At 39.5% G+C, this 24702-nt stretch overlaps 1 protein-coding gene across 2 annotated transcripts in view; it reads right to left on the bottom strand.

The window, feature by feature from the left end:
• atrnl1b (attractin-like 1b) overlaps positions 1-24702 on the bottom strand; it is a 984325-nt gene that overhangs the window by 309016 nt on the left and 650607 nt on the right. The gene's annotated exons all lie outside the window — the stretch shown is intronic.

Genomic DNA, 24702 nt, shown 5'->3' with positions numbered 1-24702 from the left:
ATGCTCTTGAAGAAACCAATGTAACATTTCTTCCAAGTGACCTTCAGCATGTTCTAATACATTGTTTATAAATCACCAGCACCTACAACTACAGCACATAAAACATAAATACAGAGTACCTCAAGATTCAGATTTATTTAATTAAGGGTTCAAATATATACAGAAATACGTTCTTTGCATTAACAACCAACAGACCCAAAGGTGTGCTGGGGGCAGGGCACAAATGTTGCCACACATTCTGGCACCAACATTTCATGCCCACAGTGCTTAGCAGGACAATACAGAACACAACAAGCAACAAAACAATAACAGCAAAACAAGCCCTGTTCCGTCTTCCTTACCCCCTGCGCATACACAGTCCTGCAACCCCAGGAGAGGCTGTCTTCGGCCTTTCATTTCCAGCAGACTTAGATTTGAATACATTGGGCCTTTGAGTCACAGAAACTCACAGACCTGAGGGTTCAGCCAAGAAGCCTCGAATTCCTATCGATGCTTGCCATCAATTCCAGAATCTGCCATTCACTGAACACTAGGTCTTGGACTCTGGATTCAATGATAATGTGGCCACACACACTAGGCCTTGAACTCTGATCTCACCAATTAGTGTACCCAAGGAGTTCATTGCACCTCATTCCTCTTATCCGCATGGAACTCTGACTCTGGAAATTGCTGACAACTCACTGATCTGGGGAGGGTGGGGCGGGCATCAGCGCACATTTGACTACGTCTGCGTCTCTGGCCTTTGAGATGCTTGTTCTGGCCCTATAACATCTTGTCATTAATCAGTTGGATCTCCAATCACTGCTCATGTTCTTGTTGCTCAGCTGGTGATTCTGGGATTACACATGGCTTCTGAAAGCAGAGTGTTTAGATAACGGGAAAAGTGAAAGATGGGTGCAGGTAATGGCTACACTTAGAATTATTCTGACAAAATTATTTCCCTTTTACAGAAAGGAATTCAACCGATTAAACTTATAAAGCTCCATGTCCTATAGCTTATGTGTGAAAAGAAGGTTTAAAGATCAACAACAAAAAGAAATAGTTCCACAATATTCTGCAGGTGCCATAACAGGAATGGTTCACCCTAATGCTGTTAGTTCCATAAAGGACAAGAAGGCCAATTGCAAGGTTGGTGGAAAGGTATTGTTGTTGTTCCTTGTATAACATTGCACTGCAATTGACATCATCAGTTTCAGTATAGTGCTTCCTACTGATGTGTTGTAGGTTGTAGCCTGGTGATCCCTGAAGACAGTCTAAAAGTGATGTACTACAATACTAGCAACATTCTTCCAACTGTGGCAAAGTGTCATTAATGAATAAATGGAGACTACAAAGATAGAGGGAGAGACTATGTGGTCAGAGGATTTGAACAACTCCATCAGGCAGCAGATTCTGTTGGACCCAATTATTTAATTCTTAGATTAGACTGTTTAATTGCTATTTTCTTTCCAGTTTATGCAAGTTTAATAGGCCTCTTGAGGCTGTACAATTATAATTCCAGAAAGCTTTGGAAGCTTGCTTGTTCAGCATTAAATTAATAAGTATTTTCTCATTGGTTAAAATGGTACTGCTGTATTCAAATGAGTACTAATTGGTTGCCCCTTATCTACAAGTTTGAATGGAATTTTCCTTATCTCAGTAGTATAAAAATAGCTGTTTCATGCAAGGTGCCATCTTTACTTTCTCTCTTCTTCTACTAGTAGACACCTTATCACTGTTTGGATCAATTTCTTGTTGTTGTATCAACTCTTAATAAATGATCACGAAGCAGCAGGTTTTGTGCCTCATTCCTGACTTCTAAAAGAACCTTGGATTATAAACACCAGAATCCATTCATTCTTTGGAACTTCCTTGTGGTCAGGGTCAGAATCAGGTTTACTATCACTGACATAACTGACTGTTGGTCATTGACACAAAATGACACATTTCACTGTATTTTAAAGAATCAAATTCAAAGTACACTAATTATCAAAGTATGCATGCAGTAAACGTCCCTGAGATTTTTGATGTACGCAAGACATATAAAGCAAAAGCTAATAAATAAAGCTAAATCATGCAACATGCATGGTTCTTTAAACAGCACAGTTTAAGGGGCAATAGGGTTTGTGAAAATTCAACGGTCTGTGAGTAAGTGACTTTTTTAATATTAGTAAGTTTAGAAAAAAATCATAATAGAGGTAATTTTTGCTGGTCACGCTGCTGTTTTGGGGGGTTTTGCTTGAAGAAAAGTTGATGAAAACATTAAAATCCTGTTGAAAAACAGTTAAATTTTTGGAAGATCAAGTCATTTAGCACAATTGACTGCTGGCTAACTTGTTTTTGTGATACTTTTCAATCCCCACCCTCCACCAGAGATGTTTGAACAAACTTCTAGCTCAGGTTGCCTTGAACACTGCAGAGAAGAAACATCAAAAACATAATTTCATTGCAACAGCACTTACACAACACACTCAGTGTGAACAAAATCAGTAACTAGTGTTTTGGGAAAATAGAAGAAAATTGATAGTTGTCAAGAAAGATTCAGAATTGTGAAATATGTTCTTGGTAGAAAGCTCATAAAGATTTTGGCCAAGAATATGCACCCAAAAATATGCGTAAGAATTCTAGTTGTTGCATTGCTGAAACTAAGGAATTGGTTCCAAATTCTTAGGTTTTCAAATTCAATTTCTATAACATGAATATAGGTCATCCTTAAGACATGGAAGTTGCAAATGCACAAGGATCATCTATTTCACTTTTATGAAGCCAAATAGACTCCACTGCCTTAATATTTGATCTCAATGACTTATATACTATACTGTACAAAAATCTTAGGCACATGAATAAAACTCTGTGAAATGAAGATGTTTTCAAAAATAATGAAGTGAAGTTTCTAAATATCTAAAGAATTACTATAAAAAGCAGTAAACAGTAAAAAAAAGCTATTAAAAAATCAAATCAATATTTGCTGTGACCACTCTTTGCCTTTAAAATTGACTCAATTATCTAAGGTACACTATTTTATAAGAAAATTGGCTGGTAGGTTGTTCCAAGCATCTTGGAGAACTTACCACAGTTCTGCAGACCTTAGGGGCCTCACTTGTTTCTGTCTCTCCGGGTAATCCCAGACAGCCTTGATGATGTTGAGATCAAAGCTCTGTGGAGGCCATGCCATCTGTTACAGTTTGGGGTTATTGTCCTGCTGCAGAATGATGTTGGGATTGATCAGATGCCTCACTGACGGTTTTGCATGATGGATGAGAATCTGCTTCTACTTCTCAGCATTGAGGATTCCATTAATTCTGACCAGATCACCAGCTCCATTTGCAGAAATACAGCCCCAAACCTCCAGCATGTATCACTGTTGGCTGCAGACACTCATCCATGCAGTGCACTCCAGCTCTTCTAAGGACAAATTGCTTCTTGTTTGAGCCAAAATTTCATTAGTCAGTCCAGAGCACTTGCTGCCCTTGTTCAGGACCTCAGTCCTTATGTATTTGTGCATAGGTGAGTGTCTTGGCTTTGTTTCCACTTCAGAGGAATGGCTTTTTGACAGCATCACTTCCATGAAATTACTTCTGTCAAAACTAGTCAGGACTGTAGAGGGTGTTATTGGGTTCCAGTGATTTCTGTGAGTTCAGAGCTGATAGCAGTTCCAGACTTCTTCTGACTTAGAAGAGATATCAGTTTGATGTATCTCTCATCTGTTCCACTTAATTTCCGTGGCTGACTGCTGTGTTTCCGGTCTTTAACCTTGCTTGTTTATTTGTGCTTCTTCAGAAGAGCTTGGACAGCACATCTTAAAACTCATGTCTGCTGCAAAATTTCTGCTTGAGAAAGACCTTGATGATGCAGGATGACCACCTTATGTCTCGTTCCTCTGCTCACATTTGTCATAATAAAAGAGCAAGATAATTTGAAGGTTAAACTGTCACATCTGCCACACCTCAAAGGACTGGTTGTCCTTTGCCCAGTTTGATTCCTTCTATCTCTGCTTGTGTTTCAGTTTAGTTCATTCAACTCATTATATCATTGACCATTAGCATCTTGTCATGCACTGAACTATATACCTACAAAGTAAACATTATTTCTTTATTGAAATACAAAACATTCTTTGTAACATTTAATGTTTTGGAAACTGAACGCTTGGAAATCTAAAAATTCCTCTTTTCTACTGACAGACTAATGCAGAAGATAAATCATAAACATCTAAATCAAAATTTAGAGAGAAAATCTAAGGTGTCTAAGACCTTTGAATAGTACCATATAGATAATGTATTGATGTGTGGTTTTACACACACACATGAATAGGGACCAGGTAACATCGAAGGATAGGAATAAGCAGTCGATGTTTCGGGGTGAGACCCTTCATCAGGACAGAAACATCAATGTTTATTTCTGTTCACAAATGCTGCCTAGCCTGCTGAGTTCCTCCAGTATTTTGTGCAAGTTGCCTTGGATTTCCAGCATCTGCAGATTTTTCTGATGTTTGTCACAGATGTGTTGTGAAAACAAATCAGGTTCAAGCAGATCAGAAATAGAAAGCTTTAAGAACAGAAATAATATTAGCTGTTATTACACCCATCAGAGCACAGTACTGTAGTGGTTAGCACAACGCTTCACACTACCAGTGACCCGGTTTAATTCCCACCTCTGCCTGTAAGACGTTTGTACATTCTCCCCATGACCACGTGGGTTTCCTCTGGGTGCTCCAGTTTCCTCTCACAGTCCAAAGACGTACCAACTAGTAAGTTAATTGGTCATTGTAAATTGTCCTGTGATTAGGCTGGTGTTGAATCAGGGGTTGCTAGGCAGTGCAGCTCAAAGGGCCGAAAGGCTTATTCTGTATCGTATCTCAATAATTAAATAAATATCGAGGAGCAGAATTGAATTTTGTTGTTATAATTACAATATTAAATTATTTGACTTACTATAATAAGTTACAAACATTACACTTCTACATTAGAGAAAGGTTTCCTAAAATTCGAGCAAAAATCCACACATAACAATCTCAGTTCCCAGTTTGTTGGACAGATTTCTACTTTTTTTTTTACTGAGGGTCCAACTATTCCACCTTTTGACCAAGTTGCTGTGATTCAGAAATCAGGAGCAACACACTCAGGGACTGAAAGAAATTTTATTTTAAAATAAACAGATATTAAGAATAAAAGATTCAAGTCAAGTCAAGTCAAATTTATTTAAAAAGCACATTTAAAAACAACCCATGTTGACCAAAGTGCTGTACAAACCATAACAGGTAGCTAAAATCACAAATACAAGAAATACAGAAAGAGACAACAAGGCACTCAGCTTATAGGCACAAAATAAACAACACATGAGCCTAGGCACAAGCCACGCCACATCAGGAAGATTCAAATGCCAGTGAATAAAGGTAAGTTTTGAGCCTGGACTTAAAAGAGTCAATGGAGGGGGTAGATCTGATAGGGAGGGGAATGCTGTTCCACAGTCTAGGGTCTGCAACAGCAAAGGTGCGGTCACCCCTGAGCTTAAGTTTAGATCGCGGGACAGCCAGGAGCCCCAAGTCAGCTGACCTGAGGGACCTGGATGTAGAATAAGGGGTAAGAAGGTCTGTGATATAGGAGGGGGCAGCCCATTTAGGGCTTTATAAACAAACAGGAGAACCTTAAAATCAATTCTAAACTGTACTGTTAGCCAGTGGAGAGAGGCCAGGATAGAAGTAATATGGTCCCTCTTCCGGGCACCTGGCTGCGGCATTCTGGACCAGTTGCCGGTGGGACAGGGACAACTGACTAATCCCAGTATACAGGGAGTTGGATATATTTCAAATATTAAAAATATTCACTATTTTTACACCTTGGCCAGCGAAAGGGATAGTAATTCAAAGCTAGTTTTATTTATAGCATACGGCTTCTCGCAACACCACACTCCCAATCTATCCCCATTCCATCACTGAGATTCTACTAAACTGCCAAAACACCTATTGGCAAGGATGCAGACAGTACTGAACACCAATTTTCCACTTGGAAAATTGCTTAAGGCAAGCTCAAATTCTTTTTCAGAAGATAGCTCTATGTTTGTAACAATTTGTGGGCTATAACTCAGCTTCTCTCTCCACTGACACTGAGCATTTGCAGCACTTTGCCTTTTAGCTGTGAACGACTTCACAGGCGTTGGAAACTTGCCTTACTTCAAAGTAAATCACAGGAATTTTCACGTGGAACCTGCAGTGTTTCTAACTACTCCACCTAACAATTCAGTTCTGAAGTCTAATTTACAGATTTGTATTGGCATCAGATAAGCTGTACTTTTCCCAAGCAGTAAGGCTGATCAACACCTCCACTCACTAACCCACGCCACCACTACTTAATCAGTTCCTATCATATCCTTATGTACAGACACTCCTGTGTCTAGTGTCACTTTATGAACATACAATCAATGTATATAAGCTATCACAACATATTTATTGTGTTTATTAGTATCTTTTTTCTCAGCTGAAGCTGGTAAAACCTGAGGTACAGGCATCACCAGGCACACTCATTTCTCAGTTGCTAGGAACTTTTGGACAATATCTAGTGTTGTTTAGAAATGTTGGCTTTCTAAAGATTTACATAAATATTATGTGAAGGTCTAATTGCTTAATGCTATTATGTAATGATATTGAGGTGATACCAATTGTAGATATTACTATTGGGACAATGTATACCCCGTTCATGTTCCATATTCTTTCAATTCCCTCTTTTAATTCAACACATCTCCGGTGTTTTTCACTTATTAATTTCTGTATGTTAATCTGTGTTTGGAATGGCGATATCTATTTAAGTAAGTTGTTGTTCTCTTCTTATTATTGTGTTCTTTAGCTTATTGTGTTTTTTGTGCTGCAATTATTTCATTCTCCTTTACACTTATATACAGGAAATGACATTAAACAATCTTGAATGGTAAATAAACAGAAAGTAGGTATGACCTCTGCTACAAACACAAGTGTGTTAGTTTAATGATCTTGTATTACCAGCATTACAAGAAAAGGGAAACATTTGCTCACATGTATTTTCACCATTAATATTAAACAGCAGCAGAAGACTTGTATTGTTCATATAGGAGAAACACAGAAAATTACATCACAGATGGGCGGATTTTATGTGATCTTTCAAGCCAATGTCTTATTTGTATCAAAAGAGCATTTTAATATTTTTGTGATCACCAGGTGCTTCATTGTAGTGTGCCGTAATATGTTGAATGCAAAAGCTTAATTGCATGTGTAAATTTGCGCAACACCCATATGGTAAAAGTTTCCATTACAATAATTATCATGGATAGCATGGGGTTCCTAACACATGAGAGAAAATAAGATGAGGTAATATTGTAGAATGACAACTGTGGAAAGTACAAATTAGTTTCAATTATCATTTGACTGATTTACAAGTGTATAGAATGTAATTGAAAATGTTTTGGGCATTCTCATACTTTCACACAGATGGATTCTTCAAGGTTTCTCTATTCAAGTGCCAAGCAGCTTACACGTTTCAATAATACACTTACATCAGACTAGATTACTTGTAAGGTTCTTCAGTAAAGAATCTCAACAAATACTATGAAAATGGGATATAGCTAATGTAAAGAATTCTGAGCTACATCCCAGTTACTTGTAATATTATATATTGGCTTACTGGTACCTTTCTATTCATGCTTACAAAACATAGGGATTACAGTGAGAACTGCTGCTCCAAAGCACCCACAATACTTACGGCATTTTTCATGAAGAACTCAGCAGGAGTGAAGGAAATAGAAGACCACTACAAGGTTTTTGATAAATTTGATTTAGTTCATTGTAATTGTGGTCCAGTCATCTGTTCTAAGCTGATAGCAGTTCTATTTGCCTCTTCCAAGAAAATTAAATAAATTATGCTGAGATACAAAGCTTGGTAGATACATTGCATATTGTAATATCCTGTAGTGGAACTCTACTTATAGTTTTCAAAAGACACTTCTCTTTTCTAAACTGTGGTATTTGAATGAAGTCCCTTACCTGACTAAAAACCTGTGTAAATTTCAAACTTGTTTTATGCATCAATACTTTGACTTTCCTTGGAACTTCTTCAACTGAAAATTTGGTGCTGATTCATAAACTGTAAAAAACATACAGGAATAGCAAACAATTGGGAAAGTAAAGAGTACATTGGCCTTTTTTTAGGAAAATATAAGTATAACATTAAGGATGTCTTACTATAATTCTTCAGAACTTCAGTTAACTACACTCAAGGTCAACAAGCTGTAGTTCTGCTGTCCACACCTGAGGAAAGATATACAGATTTGCAGTCAGTGGCATAAAACTTCCACTAGATTGATATGAGGAATGAGGAGTTTGCACCATAAAGCACTGACGGGATTGGACTAGCATCACTGATAATAGGAATATGCATCTGAGTATAAAATCATAAGACATAAGAGAAGAATTAGGCCATTCAACCCATCATGGCTGATATATTAATTAATAACATTATTATAGTGCACTTTTCATACAGATGAAGTAATTCAAAGTACTTTACAATGGGATAAAAGTACAAACATTAAAATAAAATAAAAAAAATAAAAATATGAAAATAAAAGAGAAAATGATGTCACCCCACTAGGAATAGGGTTCCCCTTGTCCTCACCTACCACCCCACCAGCCTCCGGGTCCAACATATAACTCTTCGCAACTTCCGCCACCTCCAATGGGATCCCACCACCAAGCACATCTTTCCCTACCCCCCTTTCTGCTTTCCACAGGATCACTCCCTATGTGACTTCCTTGTCCATTTGCCCCCCCCCCCCCCATTCCTTCCCACCGATCTTCCTCCCAGCACTTATCCTTGTAAGCGGAACAAGTGCTACACCTGCCCTTACACTTCCTCCCTCACCACCATTCAGAGCCCCTCTTCCAGGTGAGGCAACACTTCACCTGTGAGTCGGCTGGTGTGATATACTGCGTCCGGTGCTCCCGGTGCAACCTTCTATATATTGGTGAGACCCGACGCAGACTGGGAGACCGTTTCGCTGAACACTTACGCTCGGTCTGCCAGAGAAAGCAGGATCTCCCAGTGGCCACACATTTTAATTCCACGTCCCATTCCCATTCTGATATGTCTATCCATGGCCTCCTCTACTGTCAAGATGAAGCCACACTCAGGTTGGAGGAACAACACCTAGGCTACCGGCTAGGTAGCCTCCAACCTGATGGCATGAACATTGACTTCTCTAACTTCCGTTAATGCCCCTCCTCCCCTTCTTACCCCATCCCTGATATATTTAGTTTTCCCCCCCCTCCTTTTTTTCTCTCTTTTTGCCCATCACTCTTTGCCTGTTTTCCATTTCCCTCTGGTGCTCCCCTCCCCCTTTCTCCCTAGGCCTCCCGTCCCATGATCCTTTCCCTTCTCCAGCTCTGTATTCCTTTCGCCAATCACCTTTCCGGCTCTTAGCTTCATCCCACCCCTCCAGTCTCCTATCATTTTGGATCTCCCCCTCCCCCTCCCACTTTCAAATCTCTTACTACCTCTTCTTTCAGTTAGTCCTGACGAAGGGTCTTGGCCTGAAACGTCCACTGCACTTCTTCCCACAGATGCTGCCTGGCCTGCTGCGTTCCACCAGCATTTTGTGTGTGTTGTTTGTTAAAAGTAAGGTTAAACAAATAGGTTTTGAGCTGGTGTTTAAAAGTGTCAATGGATTCTGCATCTCTTATGGTTTCAGGTAATGAATTTCACAGTTTCGGAGTGTAGTTGAAAAAAGCTGACTTGACAATTATTTTTTGAGGGACGTTGTTTAAATTTAAGAGACCAGTGGAAGAAGTCCTGAGAGCTTGAACAGGATTATAAAATGAAAATGATCCTGTGATGTACTCCAGTCCCAGGCCATTAAGAGCTTTATAAACAAGTAAGAGAACATCAAAATCAATTATGAAAGATATAGGAAGCCAATGCTGAGTAACTAGTATGGGAGTGATATGTTCCCTCATCCTGTTTTTGGCTAAAAGTCTAGTAGTGGCATTCTGAATGAGTTGAAGTAAAAAGTGCATTGCAGTAATTTAGTCTATTCAATGTAAAGGTGTGAATTAGCTCTTCAGCATCATTGGTGGTGGCATCCGTCGGTCTCGAGAGACCATGGATCTGTGCCTGGAGTTTCCAGGGCACAGGCCTTGGTAGGGTTTGTATGGGAGACCGGTAGTTGCCCAAGCTGCAGGCCTTCCCCTCTCCACGCCACCGATGTTGTCCAAGGGAAGGGCACTAGGACCCATGCAGCTTGGCCCTGGTGTCGTCACAGAGCAATGTGTTGTTAAGTGCCTTGCTCAAGGACACAAACACGCTGCCTCAGCTGAGGCTCGAACCAGTGACCTTCAGGTTACTAGTCTGATGCCTTATCCACTAGGCCACGCGCCAACACTAAATTACATGACAGAAATTAACCTACCTTTCCAATATTTACTAAGAGTAGAAATGCTCTTATATTCTAGTCCTCTCGAAATGAATGCTAACATTGCATTTGCCTTTCTTACCATTGACTCAACTTGCAAGTTAACTTTTAGGAATCTTTCACAAAATTCCCAAATCCCTTTGCACCTCTGATTTTAGAAATTTTCTCCTTGTTTAGAAAATAGTCTGTGCCTTTATTCTTTCTACCAAAGCCCATTACCATATACTTGACTACACTATATTCCATCAGCCTCTTTTTTGCCCATTCTTCCAATCTGTCTAAGTACTTCTGCAGACTCCTTATTTCCTCAACATTATTTGCCACTTCATCTGTCTTCATATCATCTGCAAAACTGGCCACAGAACATCAATTTCATCATCCAAACTATTAACATATAACATGAAAAAAGCGGTCCCGACATCGACTCCTGTGGAAAATCACTAGTCACCAGCAGCCAACCATAAAAGGCCCCTTTTATTCCCATTCTGCCTCCTGCCAGTCAGCCAAACTTTTACCCATGCTAGTAGCTTTCCTGTAATGCCATGGACTCTAATCTTGTTAAGTAGCCTCATGTATGGCATCTTGTCAAGGCCATCTGAAAATACAAGTATACAACATCAACTGACTCTCCTTTTTCTATCCTGCCTGTCATTTCCTCAAAGAATTACAACAGATTTGCCAGGCAAGCTTTTCCCTTCAGGAAACCATGCTGACTTTGGACACACAAAATGCTGGTGGAACACAGCAGGCCAGGCAGTATCTATAGGGAGAAGCGCTGTCGACGTTTCGGGCCGGGACCCTTCGTCAGGACTAACCGAAAGGAAAGATAGTAAGAGATTTGAAAGTAGTGGGGGGAGGGGAAAATGCAAAATGATAGGAGAAGACCGGGGGGGGGCATGAAGCTAAGAACTGGAAAGGTGATTGGTGAAAGTGATACAGAGCTGGAGAAGGGAAAGGATCATGGGACGGGAAGCCTCAGGAGAAAGAAAGGTGGGGAGAGCACCAGAGGGAGATGGAGAACAGGCAAACAACTAAATATGTCAGGGATGGGGTAAGAAGGGGAGGAGGGGCATTAACAGAAGTTAGAGAAGTTAATGTTCATGCCATCAGGTTGGAGGCTACCCAGCCGGTATATAAGGTGTTGTTATAAGGCCCGAAACGTCGACAGCTCTTCTCCCTATAGATGCTGCCTGGCCTGCTGTGTTCCACCAGCATTTTGTGTGTGTTGTTGTTTGAATTTCCAGCATCTGCAGATTTCCTCATGCATGCTGACTTTGGTCTAATTTATCATGTCCTTCCAGGTACCCTGAAACTTTATCCTTAACAATGGACTCCAAAATCTTCCAAACCACTGACATGAGGCTAACTGGCCTATAATTTCCTTCCTTTTGCTTCTCTGCCTTGTTAAAGACTAGAGTGACATTCACAATTTTCCAGCATCACTGTGTCAATATCAACAAATAAACTACTGTAGGAACTTTACAGGTCGAACAGTGGTTAGGAATTGTCAACATTTTGAGTCAAAAACCTGTGTCAGGATCCTGCATGAGTTCCTCCAGCAGATTGTTCTCCAGATTCCAGTCTCCTGTGTCTCCAGTTTACTGAATCAGTATTGTCAGCACAGAAAAGCACCAACTACTGTGGATTCATTGTTCATTGGGACACAGCAGACCAGTACATTTCGGCCTAGTCGAGTGGTTGCTCCAATTAGCTGAAGTTTCGTTGAAGTAGTTAAAAAGGTATAAAAAGGCAAACTACTGTTTAACTGAGTAACAAAGTATATATTTAAATGAGCTACACGACAAATTTGAACACTATCAAATCTACTATTGTACAATAAAACAGTGAATTAGTTTCTAATATCTATCGGTGGATGAATTTGCCCAGCGTATGCTGGCTTATTCTTTAATGGATTGTAAATGAACAAAATAAGCACAGACACTCAGTTCAGATGGTAGACTGCCTTCATGTAATGCTTTTGATGATTGCATTCTCCAAATCTTAATTTCCTTTATAACATTCAAAATGATTATTGATACCTTCAACTGCTTCATTGTTCCTAATTTGTTGAAGTAGTGATATTGTTTCATTTTAGCTCCCAGCTGTTTCTGGCATCTCCAAGTTTCAAATTGCAGGGGGCAGAGTTCAGACCTGCCTTACTGCTTATTTCTTGCCAACTATCAGTGACAAAAATCATTGAGTTTTGAACAGAGAAGTACGTAACTAACGCCATTTAAAAACTGTTGGCTCTCAGCATGTTGTAGTCTCTTATGGTCACACAAGTGTACACGACTGACACCAGTTACAAACTGTTTGGCAACAGTCTCCTGTCCCGATTAGGCAGCATAGTTTCCAAAATAAACTAATCCCATTTTCTCGATTAGATCTTGTTCTTTTAAGAGTTGTCCCAAATGATTGGCTGTCCCAATTAATCAATAGCCCAAATAATTGGAATCCACTGTGGTCAATTCATTTCAATTTACATTCCCAAGTGTACAGCAGAAAGTGGACTGCGGTATCTTTAAAGCATTTCCATTTAGGACAATCTGGTATTTTTCCACAAGTTAGTTATCTGAAGCCAGTCTCTGATTCTCCCTGAAAGAATGGCTGTTCCAGGAGATGAAGCACAATCTAGCTGCAAACTACAATGCTACCTAATTGGCTCAGCAGGAGGCACACTTGAGCTGTGGGTGTGGGAACTTCATAGATGGCTGAACTGAACAACAGGCTTCTCAGAGAGATCAAACAGGACATGCAAGAGCTGAGTTCAAACCAGAATGAAGGCAAGACAGCTTTCCAGCTATCTGGTTGCTCAAAAAGCATTTCCTGTCAAATTGATGCACATCAACAAAGCAGCACAATGCTGAGTTACAAAAAGCAGTGAAATAAACCTTGCACTCTTATTCTAAAAATGCCAGAGTTTCCACCTCAATTATCATTCTGTTTTTATCAACCACTATTTCTTTCACAGTGACATCTTTCAACCTGAATCTGAGGCAATATGGACAAAGAATAGAAACAGATCATTAGCCAGAGGGACAACTTCCAAATTTCATTGTTGTTATTGTTCCCAGGAGGTACAAATGCAGCAAACAGTAAACTGATGAGACAGCAATTCTTGTGCACCAAACTCTGCTTCTGAAATTCTAGTCAACAGACTTCAACGGAAATGAATCTTAGAAGCAGATCAGGAGACATGGGCATTACAATGCACACAGAGAACATCCCACAGAGAATATATTTCTACTTCTAGATATTCAGGGTAGAAATGGAGAAGCTCAGTTCTTCATTGTGTCGCATTATTCTTAAAACACTGGGTGTATCCAGATCAAACCAATTAAAAAAGTAATCCAAAAGTTTAAAAAACTGCAGATGCTGGTAATCTGAAAGAAAAAATGAAAATGGTGGAAATACCCTGCAGGTCAGGCAGCATCTGTGGGAAGTGAAACAGTTATGGTTTCATATTTGAGACTCTTAGTCAGAACTGGAAAAAAAATCATGCTTGTTTCAGTAGCAGACAAAGCGGGGGAGAGATAGGTAAAACAAAGCAATATTTATGAAAACAGATTCTGCAAATGCTGGAAATCCAGAGTAACACTCAGTCTTCCCCTGTCCTTTCCAGTCATAACGAATGATCTCGGCATGAAATGTTGACTCTTTATTCCTTTCCGTAGATGATGCCTGACCTGCTGAATTCCTTCTCCATTTTGTGAATATTTTTGAAATGATGTTACGTTTCTTTATCTTCATTACTAATATTAAGACTGTGCAATATTCATGACATTCTGGGAACACATAGAGAAGGAAAAAGGGAACATATATCACAGAAATGACCCATTCTTATACAAAGAGCAAGTTTAAAGAGAAGCCATGATTCACAAAGGAAGAAAATATTTACTCTGATACAGACAAAGAGCAAGTTACGTTGAACTAGAGAATTAGGTATTGTATCTGGAAGACTGTAATATTTCTAGATGAAAGATCAGGTGAAATATCAGTGCAGGAGGGCACAGGTAGGAGATCAGAGTGGTAGTGGGATGGAATGAAAGTAGCAAGCAACAGGAAGGTCTATGAACACCAAATGTAGTGTATTTGAATGGAAGAAATACTTCACCTGTAAAAACTGCCTGGGTCTCTGGAGTGCGGAAAGGAAGAAGTAAAAGGATAGGTGTTGTATTCCTGCAGTTGGAAGGGATGGTACAAAAAGATGGTAGTGGTTGATGGAGACAGGAGAGTGCATTATGGAATCGCGTCCCTTCAAAATGCTGAGATGGATGGGAACACTTCTGGCAGAATGGGGAAGAATCTGGCAGTGGGTTCTTTTTGAAGCTGCACAGATGATCTTTTAAATACAAAAAAAAAGTGGAGTATAAGGTGAGGACTGAGGAAACTTTGTTCCTACACTTCCCAAGGGAATACATGAGATACAGTCAGTATGATGGAAGAGAAGCCATGATTTAAGAAGGAAAAAGACATTTCCAAGGAACCTGTGTGAAAAATCTCATTAACACAGTAAATCTATCAGAGATGGAATTTTGGAAACATGGAATCAAGTTCTTAAAGGAGACAGAGTGGGAGAAAAGTATAGTTAAGATGGCTGTGGAGGGTCAGTGAGACTAGCCTATCCTCTGAGATGGAATCAGAAAGAGTCAGAGATGGACCACCAGATTGACATGAGAGGCATATGGAAGAAGCCTCAGTGATCTGTATCAGTGCAGGAAGCAACAACTAGGCAGTTGATGAGGTACTAGAAAAATAGACTGTGGGAGTGGGCCCAAGTATAACTGAAACAAAGACCGTCGCATATATTCTACAAAAGAATATATTGTACAGTACATTGTTTATACAGATGTGAATGTTCACAACTACACCTTTGATCTGGGGAACTTTCAGCCAGATGTGTTGGAGGAGGGGAACTGGCTGAGCCTCTGTTCAAGAAAAACACAGAGTGCTCTCAGAACTTGCAAAGTGGGATGGAGAAGCATTGACCTCCATGGTGAAGATGGGTCAGTTGAGATGAAGAAATTGGAAACTGTTGAAGAGATGGAGGGAATCCAGTGTTACAGACACAAGTGGAAAGAGATGAGACTGGGGAAGAAAGAATGAAGCTGTAAGCATTTAAAAAAGAGAGATTTGAATTAGAAATGTATAGGTATTACATTTTAAAGTACTGAAGACCCCTTGTGGGAAGAATTCTTAAACATTAGTTCCAACATAAAAACATCATTATCAGTTTGTGATTAAGCAAAAGCCATCTTTTATTTAACTTATGGGACAAATGTTTGTTTGGTTGTTTCTTTATTTATTTACTGAGATAAAGCATGAAATAATCCTTTCCAGACCTTTGAACCGTGCTGCCCAGCAATCCCGATTTAAACCTAGCCTAATTGCATAACAATTTACAATGACCAATTAACCTACCAACTGGTACGTCTTTAGGACCTTGGGAGGAGACAAAAGCACCCAGAGGAAACCCATGCAGTCACTGGGAGAATGTACAATCTTCTTACAGGCAATGGCAGGAAAATATGTTATTTGTCAAACCATATGATTAATGGCTACAAGTGAACTAAATGTGTGCATGAATATTTAATCTCCTTCAGCATCAGATACTTTCAGCACTGATTCATATCATTTCTATTGAAATGACATCATGCTTGCTTATGCTAAAAATGAAAAATTTTCTAGTACTCTCTTACTGCAAGTCATATGCACTGCATTTCCATATTTAGATTTCCCATTAATAGTCAATGATGTATACAGTATTGTGAATGCAATGAAGCATTTAGGTCAGAAAAAAAGGCAATGTAAAATAATTAACAGTAGATAATACAAACAATAGGGAAAGTATTAATTGTAGTCTCATTAATCAACCTGCTGTTTGGATTCAACCACAACTCCACATTCCAAAAAAACAAATAGTATTTTCATTTTCTTGGAAGATTTATACATGTGACCTCTGTACTAAATTTACAACATACAAATGCACTTAGCACCTTGTACATGACATAAGTTTGCTTTCTGATCAAGTCACTTTTAAAAGAGAAGTATTTTGTAAAAACTAAATTGTAAGAACAAACATTTAAAATTCAGCTTGGCTCTGCTGAAAGATATTTTACCACTACAGTTTTTAATTGCATCTATTTAAACTAGACAGGGTCTTAAAACTTGCAAAAAATAAAATATAGCTAAACAAATGACATGATGTGAAATTCTATGCATTTCCTCATTACGTTATAATGATTTACAAATGCACTAAAGCAAGTGACAGAACACCCATCAGTTTATTTGTTTTATGTTCTTTCCATCTTTAATTGAATGCATATTATCACAGCTACAAAACACACCAATATTTGAAATAACTCCCTTTTAATTGAACAATTATGATATAATTTTTGAATTAATGGTATATTAGTTTCATTTAACCTGGATATAAGAGGGTCATTTGAAAGTGGAGTGGCAGGGTGGAGAGGCGTCTCTACCAAAGGAGGGATAAAAATGCTCTGTCCCTCCGCAAGCCTGCAGATGACCCTTTGCCAAGGTGTAGCACTTGCTTAGCACCTACCCCCAACACTGATCAGGGTACGTGTAACCATGGAGCAGGTGGTGGATGATCATACGGGTAGCTGGCGTATATCACAAGTCCTGGTTATCCCACTACTGACGCCAGGCAGACAATCTCTGAAGGGTATTGGTAATGGCTGGAGTCACCTGTCTTGTAAAGGCACTGCCCAGAAGAAGGCAATGGCAAACCATTTCTGTAGAAAATTTTGCCCAATACAATCATGGTCAAAGACCATGATCACCCATGTCATATGACACAGCACATAATGATGATGATGATGATGATCCTAAATACAAAAATTAAATGTGCATCCATTGTTATGTACCAAAGTCCTATGAGGAGCTTGAACATACAAATGTTGGACTCAGAGAAAAGAGTGCTATCATCGAGTCAAAGGTCACCCTTCATGCCAGTCTCTGCCATCCAATACTGCTCCTAATTCTCTGATGGCCCCATATTTAAAATGTTCAGACACTACTCAAGCAAGTAAACATTCATCCTATCATCTTTTATACAAGCCGCTCTGATTCAACTTATTGTGCAGACTTCCCCTTCCTCCCACTTACAATCTTTAAGACTCCAAGAAACAAACTTATGAAGGAAGATAATTTAATTTTGTGCTTCTGTGAAAAAATAATGGTAAAAGACTGGCCATAAATGCATGTTAGTTATTATTTTCTATCAGTTTTAATGAAAAACGTCCTCCCAATCTATGGTAGAAATAGAAAATTGGATCAACATACACAACTGCATCAATAGGTGAACGGAGAAGATTGAGCTTATCTGTTAAAGAATGATGAGGAACAGTATTATAGGAATGTGTACAGAAAAATCAATGGATTAGAAAATATATTTGAATAAAAACAAAGACAGAGATTGATTTGCGTTCTTAATAAAAGAGTCACTGAAAGCTAATGTAATATTGGTCTCAAAAATAAATATGTATATTTAGAAAACTAATAATATGACCATGGGCTGCCCAAAATTTACAGATAAGTGTCATACAGGACATGCTATATTGTAATCAGTAATGAGAAAATGCAGTAATAAATATTCTACTACTCAATGCAAAATGTCAAATATCAAGAGCAGTGCAACATCTGGAAAATTCTTGCTTGACAGCATTAAATAACTTCCATATACAGGTAAATGTATTATATAAAATCCTTTCATTATCACAATTTCTTCTCTTTAGTTTAGAGCCGGGGTTCCCAAACTTTATTATACCAAGGACCTCTCCCATTACCCTGGACTCCGGGTTGGGATCCCTGCATCAGCATGGGCGACTATTCCATTTATTGGAACAAAATGGTTTAAATTGCGATGTTTTTAATCAAAGTATTTTTAATCTACACTTTAAAGCAAATACCTCACACTAAAAGAGTATTTTTACAAAATAATTAAATCACTTAATGATAATGCCATAAATATTTCTTATTGTAGGAAAAATGTTTCAATATCAGATACCCGACAATAGCTTTCAATGCTCCCATGCCACCGATTTTTTATACAATAAACAATTAGAGCTGTGGAGGAAAATAAATTAAAAACATACACACAGCAGCCTTTCAAAGTTCAAAGCAAATTTATTGTCAAAGTATATCTATGTCACCGTATACAAACCTGAGATTCTTGAAGGCCATGGAAGAAAGAGCTGGGGGAGAAGCACCAGAGGGAGTTGGTGGACAGGTAAGGAGATAAGGTGAGGGAGGGAAATGGGAATAGGGAATGGTGAAGGGGGGGTGGGGTATATTACCTGAAGCTCAAGAAATTGACGTTCATGCCAACAGGTTGAAGGCTACCTAGATAGAATAAAAGGTGTTGCTCCTCCAACCTAAGCAATGCCTCATTGTGGTAGTAGAGGAGGCCTTGGTCTGACATGTCGCTAAATGGCGACTCCCTTGTTTGCATCTTTGGAAACTGCTCTATTTCCATCTTCAGTATCTTTATTTTTCCCTTTCAGGGTTCTTTTGAAGGCCCTGACCTGGAGTTACACGCAGTCTTCGGTTCTTTGCGGGAATGGGACCCGTTCTCAGGGTTTCAGGACTGGCCGTTATTGTTCGGCATGCCAAGGGTTCGGCCTGAGAGGCCGGCTCGAATTCGAAAACCTATGATCTCAGGGCTCCGGAGGCGGGTGGACCGAGGGTTGGTGTCACGGCAGGAGACTCGTGTGTTGTTAGGGAGACCAGAAAATCTTTCGCTGTGGGCCCGAAGACCTGAGATCTTTGCGATCTTCAGGCACAGAGCTTGAAAAAAGCAACAAAACGGGCTTTTTTACATCGTAAACCATTGGTTTATTATGTCTCTCGCTTGCTGTGAAAATGGGGGACACCTCCCTCTCCCTTATTAAGGAGAGAGAGAAAACATGTGGTTTGTCGAATGTTGGATGAAATGTGATAGTCTTTGGGGTAACTGCAAGGTCTTTGCTATCGCCCAGCTCATGCTTGTGCTCGGTAGCGGGTGCGCTTTTTTTTGCTGGGGGGTGAGGGGGGATTGTTGCTTGCTGCCACTTACATGCGGGAGGGGGAGCTGGGGGGACTTTGGGGTTCTCACATTTAACTGTCATTCATTCTTTGGGGCACTTCTCTGTTTTCGTGAATGTTTGCGAAGAAAAAGCATTTCAGGATGTATATTGTATACATTTCTCTGACAATAAATTGGAACTTTGAACATGTCAGAATGGGAATAGGAAGTGGAATTAAAATGGGTGGCCACTGGAAGATCACGCATTTTGTGGCACACGGAGTGTAGGTGCTCAGAAAAGCAGTCTCCAATCTACATCAGGTTTCACCGATATACAAGAGGCCACACCGGGAGCATCGGATACAGCAGATAATCCCAACAGACTCACAAGTGAGACTGTTGCTATGGCACCACTCAGCTGTATTTTCAACTTCACTCCGAGATGCGGATTTGTCACCAACTTTAATTCAGCCAATGACAGTGCTGGACAATCCGCAAATTTAAATATGGTATTGGAGCTGTTCTCACCCTCACAGTCAAAAGTATAAAATGAATAAAGCAGGGGTGTAGCGCATAGTACACCCTCTTTCCCTCAGTGTTCTTTTCATTTATACAAACAAAAGCATATTTATATGGAGAATTTCTGAAAAACTGACTATGTGTGGATAAAAAGGAAAGGTTGACATACATAGTAATTTATATACATGACACACTGGGGATTTTTTCATTATCTATAAGGTAAAGCATAAACCAAGGGCCAACTCATTTTCTCAGATATTCTGTGGCACTCTACCAGATAAGAGCTAGTAGATAATTCCACAGCAGATAAATCCACTATATTAGATAATTTTTGGTCCATTTACAAAATGGCATTAAAGTGCTTTGAGATTTTCTGACGGAAGTGAGAGAGGGGGTGAAGGTCACGTTGTGAGCCTATAGAGGTGGGATATAGAGGCTTTGCTGGCAACCCGCTCTACAGAACCTACTCTACTTCCTGGGGGGCTCGAGGCAACTTGTGTGGCAGCAGAACTCTCAATGGATACGATTAAATATTCTTGTTTCATCCTGATACAGCTAAAAATCACATCTGCTCCCAAGGTCAGTACAGTCAACAAAGATGTCTTAACGCCTTTAAATGAACAATTGCTGCTTAAAACTGACGTAAACAATGCCCATTGCCGACAGACTCCTCGTCGGATTTCACATAGAAAATGTTGTTGCAGGTCAGGGATACAAGTGCATTTAAGGAAACGGGGGTTTAAACTCCCGATATTGATTATCTTGAAGGCAAACGTGCAGTCTCTGGTGAATAATATCAATGATCTCAGAGCTAGGGTGCTGAATCAGAGGGACATTAGGACAGCGTGTGGCCTTTGATCATGGAATCCCGGTTAACCCCTTCTGTACCAGATGCAGCGATACAAATCGACGGGTTTATTATATACCATCAGGATAGATCTATAGAGTCTCTCAAAAGCAGAAGTGGAGGAGTATGCCTCATGATCAACTCTTCTTGGTGAACAAATATATCAGTACTGCCCCAACTCTACTCACCAGACCTGGAATATCTCGCAGTTAAGTGCCATCCATTTTGCCTACTGTGGATGATTTCCAGGATCATTTTGGTAGCAGTATACATTCTACCTTAGGCCAATGTCAATCAGGCTTTAGATGATCTGAGCAATGGGATCAACATGCACAAAACAGCACACCCTAATACATTCACCATTGTTTTGGGGGATTTTAACCAGGCCAGTCTGAAAAAATCACTAAGCAATTACCATCAACAGATCATTTGTAATACCAGAGGAAACAACACACTAGACCAACAAGAATGCCTACCATGCTATTCCACGCCCTCACTTCGAGAAGTCTGATCACCTGGCTAAACTTATTCTCCCTGATTATAGGCAGAGACTGAAGACTGCAGCACCAGTAGTGAGGACCAAGAAGGTATGGACAAGGGAAGCACAGGAGCGCTTACAGGACGGCTTTGAATTGGTGGACTGGACTGTATTCAGGGATTCATCTTCAAATCTGAGATGCTGCTGTTGTTACTGACTTCACCAAAACCTGTGTGGATGAGTGTGTGCCTACAGAGACTTACTGTACATTCCCAAACCAAAAGCCGTGGATGAACCAGGACGTACATCATCTGCTGAAGGCTAGATCTGTGGCATTCAAGATTGGTGACCCAGGTCTGTACAAGAAAACCAGGTATGGCATTACTTCCTACAAAGCGAAACCCAAAAGCATGAATGGCGGTGATGCTTCACTACCAGAGGAACTCAACGCCTTCTATGCCCGTTTGTAAGGGAGAATATAACTACAGTTGTGAACCTTCCTGCTGCACCTGATGATCTCAGTCTCAGAGGCTGATGTTAGACTGTCTTTAAAGTGGATGAATCCTCACAAAGTGGAAAGTCTTGATGCAGTACCTGGCATGGCTCTGAAAACCTGTGTCAATCAACTGGTGGGAGTATTCAAGGACATCTTCAACCTCTCACTGCTACGGGCAAAAGTTTCCACTTGCTTGAAAAAGGCAACAATTATATCATTGCCTAAGGAGAATAATGTGAGCTGCCTAAATGACAATATCCGGGTAGCACTCACATCTACAGTGAGGAAATGCTTTGAGAGGTTGGTTATGACTAGACTGAACTCCTGCCTCAGCAAGGACCTGGACCTATTACAATTTGCCTATTGCCACAATAGGTCAAAGGCATATTTAATCTCAATGGCTCTTCACAGAGCCTTAGATCACCTAGACAACAGAAACACCTATGTCAGGATGCTGCTCATTGACTATACCTCAGTATTCAATACCATCACTCTCGCAATCCTGATTAAGAAGTTACAGAATCTGGGCCTCTGTCCTCCCTCTGCAATTGGAAGACCACAATCTGTTTGGATTGGTGATAACATCTCCTCCTCACTGACAATCAACACTGGTGCATTTCAGGGGTCTGTGCTTAGCCCAGCGCTCTATTCTCTCTATACCCATGACTGTGTGGCTAGGCATAGCTCAAATACCATCTATAAGTTCTCTGATGATACAACCATTGTTGGTAGGATCTCAGATGGAGATGAGGGGGTGTACAGGAGTGAGATATGCCAACTAGTGGAGTAGTGTTGCAGCAAAAACCTTGCACTCAAAATCAGAAGACGAAAGAGTTGATTGTGGACTTCAGGAAGGGTAAGATGAAGGAACACATACCAATCCTCATAGAGGGATCAGAAGTGGAGAGAGTGAGCAGTTTCAAGTTCCTGGGTGTCAAGATCTCTGAGGGTCTAACCTGATCCCAACATATCAATGTAGTTATAAAGAAGGCAAGACAGCGGCTATACTTCATTAGGAGTTTGAAGAGATTTGGCAGGTCAACAAATACACTCAAAAACTTTTATTGTTGTACTGTGGAGAGCATTCTGACAGGCTGCATCACTGTCTGGTATGGAGGGGCTACTACACAGGACCGACAGAAGCTGCAGAGGGTTGTAAATCTAGTTAGCTTCATCTTGGGCACCAGGCTACAAAGTACGCAGGACATCTTTAGGGAGTGGTGTCTTAGAAAGGCAGCATCCATTATTAAAGACCTCCAGCACCCAGGGCATGTCCTTTTCTCACTGTTACCATCAGGTAGGAGGTACAGAAGCCTGAAGACACACACTCAGTGATTCAGGAACAGCTTCTTCCCCTCTGCCATCCAATTCTTAAATGGACATTGAACCTGTGAACACTACCTCACTTTTTAAAATATATATTATTTCTGTTTTTGCACGATTTTTAATCTATTCTATATATAGTAATCAATTTATTTATTTATTTGTTTATTATTATTGTTTCTTCTTCTATCTTATGTATTGCAGTGAACTGCTGCGGCTAAGTTAACAAATTTCATGTCACATGTCGGTGACAATAAGCCTGATTCTGATTTTCTCCTTGGCATCATGCTGTGTAAATCTGAGCTTTGCTTACTTATCAGAAATTCCTTGCCAAATTTTTCTAGAAATAAAATCCACACCTGAAACCATATGAATTACCACTCTATTGCTACAGATCCAGATTCATCTTTGATTTTTCTGCATCATTTCAGCATTTTAACAATATCAAAAGTAAATTAGTTCTTTAAAACAATTACAAAGAAAGAGTCAAATAAATTAGGACTTGCAGATAAAGCTTCAAATTATATGGATATAACAGGTAACTTACCTATTTCCCAGTCATGCACGACAAACAGGCTAACAGCTAGTAGCATTCAAGTGTGTTAGTTTGGCTCTCATGGCCAACAAATCATATCAATATCCATCCATTGTTTCTGTGCTAACCCAAACACATATTTCCAAAAGTAACAGAATTTTTATTCGTTTTATATTCCTCTCATGTTAAACCAATAATGCTTCTTACAAAGAATTTGAAATGTACAGTATGTTAGTACATTTGAAATCTATCAAAGTGTCAAGATTGTCAAGTTAATACAGTTAATTTTTAATATATGCTGCATATTTTAATCACTTATCAAAAATAAAAAAAATGCATTTGTACTATCTCCACAAGTGCATTGGAAGTGTCTCTGTTGAATTGCAGCTGAGGATACAAAGTGTAAAGCCAGTCTCAACCAACATGCAGCAGGAAAACATGACACTCTAATACACTATTTTACAATAAATAAGCTCTCAATTTCTCTGAAATTTCTAAGATAACAGAATAGAAAAATTATTTGTGCTCTGAACAGCCCATTCTGAAGAAAATAAAAGCTATACATCATATTTGCTTTTCAACATAAGTCATATACCCATTTTTGTAGATTTATTAAATCCATAAAAACACAGCAGGTTTAGCAATTCAAATTCATTTGTTAGCAAAGAAACACCTCAGGGATTATTCAAAATTAAAGCAATAGCTAAGTGAATTCTGTTCAGTAATAAATTATAATGTAAGACAGTTCAAGCCATTCAAATTTGATCATTAATTAAATAAATGTGCATGCAGGCCACAGCATTGTATGTTTCCCTAATAACCCCACAAGTAATCTTGCAATTTAACATGCTCCAGGATAGCATGATCTTAGGTTGCATCATATCAACATAAAAACCAAATACAAATTAATCTTTAATTATCCATAGTGTATTCAATGCTATATCTATTATATAACCAACAACTATGTCTGCAAATCAGAGGATATGCGACTATCTCAATCACATCACACAAGAAGTCTGATTAACTTGATTGCATTGAACAAATGTTGGGGAAAGAACTTAGCTACTTG

Source organism: Hemitrygon akajei, chromosome 23 (assembly GCF_048418815.1).
Source record: "Hemitrygon akajei chromosome 23, sHemAka1.3, whole genome shotgun sequence".
NCBI classification, from domain to species: domain Eukaryota; kingdom Metazoa; phylum Chordata; class Chondrichthyes; order Myliobatiformes; family Dasyatidae; genus Hemitrygon; species Hemitrygon akajei.
This window is presented reverse-complemented; position numbering and strand designations above follow the sequence as displayed.